The sequence below is a fragment of the Orycteropus afer genome, unplaced genomic scaffold (genome assembly GCF_000298275.1).
Source record: "Orycteropus afer afer isolate SDZICR_OR568_19922 unplaced genomic scaffold, OryAfe1.0 scaffold00011, whole genome shotgun sequence".
Classification (NCBI taxonomy): Eukaryota; Metazoa; Chordata; class Mammalia; order Tubulidentata; family Orycteropodidae; genus Orycteropus; species Orycteropus afer.
In genome coordinates, this window is record NW_006921598.1 from 11122197 (window position 1) to 11127947 (window position 5751).

Consider the following 5751-nt stretch of genomic DNA (forward strand, 5'->3'; position numbering starts at 1 on the left):
TGTGTGTGTGTGTGTGTGTGTGTAGATACATATATATATATATACATACATCTATATATGTATCTGGGAGGTTTGGTAGCAGAGGGCCTAAGCCATTTGACTGCTATTCAGAAGGCTGGTGGTTCAAACCCAGAAGGCACTCCTCAGAAGGAAGATTGGGCAATCTACTTCCGTAGAGATACTGCCTCAGAAACCCAAAGAAGGGTCGCTATGAGTCGGGTCCAACTCAACGTCAGTGAGTTTAGTTTTTTGGTTTTATATATATATGCATCAAGAGAGAGGGGAGGGGGGATTTATCTCAAGGAAATAGCTCACACAGTTGTAAAGGGCGACAAGTCCCCAGTCCGTGGGTCAGACATCAAGCTGGAGGCTTCTCCTAACTTTTGTAGCTGCAAAAGCTGATGAACCCAAGCTCGGCAGGCAATACAGCAGGCTGTGGGCTCTGGAGGCTGACAAATCCAAGCCTGGCAGGTAAAATGGCAGGCTGTTGGCTTACGGGCAGGCAGACCACTGGTTCAAATCCAAGAACCAGATATGATCATAAGCCACACGCAGGATTCAGACAGAATAGAAAGCTTTGCAAGAGCTTTACCATATATACCGGAAGAAGGCCATACCCTGAAGAAACTCTCTTTCAACTGATCATGGAAGTGATTACATTACATCAGATCTCATCATGGGCATGACTACATCAGAACTTCTAAACCACTTAGTATCATGGTCAGCCACATTGATACACAACCTAAACCATTACACCTGGGGATCTTGTTAAAAATACAGATTTTGACTCAATAGCTCTAGGTGGGCTCCCAGGTGATGCCAATGTTTCTGGTCTGTGGGTCACATTTTGTGTAGTAAGGAACTGCTACAGAAAAGTAGTAAGGAATGAAGGGAACCTGAACTTCTGACTTTTAGCTGCTTGTTAGCAAATCAAGATGTGCTTGATATGATTTAGGGATGATTTTTAGTGATCTGTAGATAGGCGCTAGCTGTTTTGGTGACACAATGAAAGATATTTTTAGGAAAGGAAGGTTAAGTCATGTGGACACATGTCATTTCACAATACTCTGGGAACTCACAATTGCCTTGGAACAGAAACATGATACTACAACAATCAATCATTTTTCTAAAGCTCAGTACTCAAGTATCAGATTCCATGAAGAAACAAATACAGTGAAGTAGTCAGAGAAGACACTTTTTGTGTATCTTCTGGAACATATGTTGGGTTTCTACTTAAAAAGAAAAAATTGAATACTTGGTTCTTATTTACAGTATGATACTTTGTAAAATTTAAATTAATCCATCTCATTCCTTCCAAGTTTCTTTGCTGTTCAGGTCACCAGTGTGGAGTGCAACAACACACTTTTAGGATTTTATAAACTTTGATAATAGCCTCAACTCTGACCCATATTAGATTGTGTCATCTTACGCATAACACTTATCTTCTCTGAGCCACAAGTTCACCAGTAAAAATGAATGAACGCTACTACCTTGTAGGATGTTTGTTAGAATAAAATAAACTGAGAACGCATTGGGCCATGATGGGATCCCTGGAAATAATCATTTTCTTCCCCCCAGACACTGCCAATTTAGGCTCTAACTCCTCTATGCTAAGTGGGATAGAAGTGATGCACAACTTGTAGCCTATTTACCTTGATTTGGAACCTAGAATGTTCTCTGAATTCCTCTCTCTCTCTCTCTCTCTCTCTCTCTCTCTCTCTCTCTCACGTGTGCGCATTATTTGTGCACATATCTCCCCTGCTAGACTATAAGTTCTGTTGAAGGTGTGAACAGTGTTTTATTAATCTTGCTAGCCTCCATGTTGCCAAATACATTGTCTTAGACATACCAGTCTCTCAATATATGATAATTTAAACAAAGGCATGGAAGATCACCTGAAGAGTTTAAAAGAGCTTTTGTATATACCTCAATTCCATTTCTTATGTCATTTTTATAATCCAAAATAATCTTCCAATGTACCAGTTTAATTAACCTGTCACTACCATTTTCTCTTGTAATTCCAAAAGGCAGAGTGGATTTTGGAGGTCAGAAATCAGCCTGTAATCACTGATACTTGTTACATCTGGACTGCTTGTCAGAGACTGTTCAAGTTGGGCTGGTTGATCCTCTTTATGAGAAATAACCATTGCCTTGGTTTCAGAAGTGTTGAGTTGTGGATTAGCAATTGTGAATGATCAAAACAATTAAAACAAAGCTCCAATTAGAATAGAAATGATACAGCTAAAGAATGGTTGAGAATATCAGTTTGACAGTTACAGTCTGAACATCCCTTTCCTTTTGGAAGAAGTCTTTGAAACACAATAGAAGATAATAAGGACCCACTTTAAAAATGCAATCAAAGGGGAGAATTAAGCTTCATTAGCCAGTGAAGCCCTTACCTTACCAAAGGCCCTAATGGGTGAAAGTGACTAATACTTGATCCTAGGGTGAGGTATTATCAGTGGGTAACAAGTGTTATCAGTGATCAGTGGGGATTGGAAAAGCTGCTCCTGGGGTTAGAGTTGGTCCTTTCTTCATTTCCTTCATACTACACACCTGATTGACCCTTACAACAGTGGATTTATAGAAGGAAACCCAAAATATTGGGAAAGTATAGCTATCATCTCATTCTCTTGAAAAGCCTCATCAGGGAAAGTTCATGGAAGCACAGTCCACCAGCCACAAGAGGAAACAGGATCCTGATGCCAACAGGGACACCAACTCTGAATCAGGCTTTGACTCAAGTGAGACAACACTGATGATACCTGCAGTAAAATGTGTGAAGGAATTCTAAAACTATGACCAGGAGGGGCTAAGGACAACCCTCAGGGCCTTGAGGTGTCTATTAGGGAGGAGATGGTATGTTAAGCTTTTCACTATCCAATGTATTGTTTACTTTATGTCTGGCACTCTGAAGTGAATACAACAAGGATAACCCATGGCAAACAAGTCAATTCAGATGCATGGAGAAGCTACAAGGCAGAGCAGAACTGTCCCACGGGGTTTCCAAGGCTGTAAATCTTTACAGAAGCAGACTGCAACATCTTTCTCCCATGGAGCAGCCAGTGTGTTCAAACTCTTGAACTTCTGGTTAGCAGTTGAGCGCTTTAACCAATGTGCCACAGAACTCCCTATGTCAGAGATAGTCCAAGGTATTTCATTGTAAATTAACTTTCCAGATAATTGAAACTTTTTCTTTTTATCTTAAATACTATCCATATTGTATTGGAATGTGAAAACTTAAATACTTCTTGAATAGCACACTAAACTTAGCTTGAGGGGTTTTTTTTGGATGTCTCAGGGTCACTGTCTTATACTCCATTTTTTCGGGTTGACAGATAAAATACAGGATACTTAGTAAAATCTGAATTTCAGATAAACACATGCAATACTTGGGACATACTTACATTGAAAAACAATTATTCTTCGTCTAAAATTCAAATTTAACTGGGCATCTTGTATTTTTAGTTAAACCAGGCAACCCTACCGTTATCACACCGTGCTGTAATAACACAATGATACTTCAGGTGCAATGGAGCTGTGTAATTGTCCTGCTGCTTAAGTGGCTGAGGGCTGTTGTGGTTTCTGAAGCCTGTCGCTCTTTTTTATAGTCTCTTTCCTTGCCGTCCAATGATTTGTATTGTTTGTAGCAGTCAGTGCACAGCATCTCCATTCCCCTTTGCCTCTCCTATTTCACTCTCCTCATTGGTTTGGGCTGGGAAATACAATCTTCAAACATGATATAATTTTCTGAATTTTAAGTAAGAATAAATAGCTTAGAGTAAAGTACAGGAGGTTCTCCCTTGAGAACACTATGCAAATTTTAAAATAAGGACTTCTTAAAATCCTTCCATAGAAATTGTGCTGTGGTTTCTTTGAAATTCCTTCAGGATAAGTGAATTATGGCTTATTTCCTGGAGTGCTCTGTTCTTTATAAAACACTATACAAATAGAAATCAGCTTCTGATGTAGAAGAGATTAAAGCTAGATATGAGAATTTGCAAAAGCATTTTTACACTTGACCAGGATTCTGTATATTGTTCCAGAAAATTTCTAGGAAGACAGATACTTATCTGGTTTGAGTAGTTTACAGGTAATATTGCCTAGGAGCTCTGGTAGCATAGTGGCTAAGACACTTGCCTGCTAACCAGACGGCTGGCGGTTCAAACCCACCAGCCACTCCTCGGAAGGAAGGTTGGGCAATCCTACTTCCGTAGTGATACTGCCTCGGAAACCCAAGGAGGGGTCGCTATGAGTTGGGGCCGACTGGACGGCACGTAACAACAACAACATTGCCTAGAGGCTGGAGACCAGACTATGTGACCTCATGAGGTTATTTTATATAAGGTTTTGATTACTCTTTGCTATCAACTCAAAACAAGGATCCAAATTCAGAATAATGAAACCAAAATAAAATTAGCCAGCATCTTACCCTACACTGGAAAATAGTATTATTCCAAATATGATGCTTAGAAGAGGTTTGGGCCAGCCCACAAAATCTTATGAGGAAGCAATGACACTGTGTATTCTTCCTTAACTGTACTCATTCACACAATGATTAAACTCTTTTTTTTTTTTTTTTTTCATTTTTCCCTGGGCAATGATTGTTCTGAATACAGATTTGAAGTGCCTTCTGAATCAGAACTGCTATTCCTAATGCTGAGCCTAAGATTACTCAAATTCAGCACGCAAAGTCAGTAAACACCTCTCCACACCTTACATATTTGCATTGATCTTTACTTGACATATGAAAAATCGTTTGAAAATGATTTATGGCATGAAGAGGCTCTTCAGGCTCAGGATCCAGCCATGTCTACTTTTACTGGCTTTAGTCAAAGAATGACTCATCAAAATCAGACCTAGGGAATATTTTAGGAGGCGTTAGAAAAGCCTAATGCCAAATTAGCCCAGCATCTTGGTAAAACAGTTTGATTTTCTTCAGAGGTTTCTAAGCTTGTACAAACCAGAAAATACTTTGTTAGATAGTGGAAAAAACTATACTAAGTAATTCAAGCCTCTAAAACTCCTTATAGGCCTTTTGGTTACAACAAGAACTATACTGGTGTGTATTTATCACTGGAGCCATGGCTCTACTGAGTATTTAGATTCATGTGAACCAATTCAAATTAATAATGTGTTAAATATGTTTTGTTTTCTTCTTTGATCAACAAAATAAAAATTCACTTCTAAACTCTGTTTAGATTTATATGCTTTCAAGTATTATTTTTATTTTCTATATTAGTCTAAGATTTTTTTTTTAGGTTTCTTTTTCACCTTATCTCCACCTCCAACAGCTTTTTTTTACCCTAAAAGGTTGTCATAATATTTTAGCAGCTATCTATCTTAAGGGACAAGGATGATGTGGGCTACAGGGAGGATGTTGTTGTTAGTTGCCATGGAGTCAATTCTGACTCACGGGGACCCCCTGTGGATAAAACCAAAAAACCCAAACTTACCACTATCAAGTAGATTCCAAATCCTAGGAATCCCTTGACAGAGGGTTTCTAAGGCTGTAAATCTTTATGGAAGCAGACTGCCTCAAGCTCTCTCCAGCTAAGCAGCTGGTGGGTTTGAACTGCCGACCTTTTGGTTAGCAGCTGAATATTTTCACCACAATCCCAACAGAGTTCCTTCCATAGGGTTAGTGTGATAAAAACATTCATTTAAGAAACATTCAATAGGCATTTATTAAAGTGCAAAAGACACTGTACTATTGGCAAACAGCTTACATAGTGGTGGGAGAGAGATACT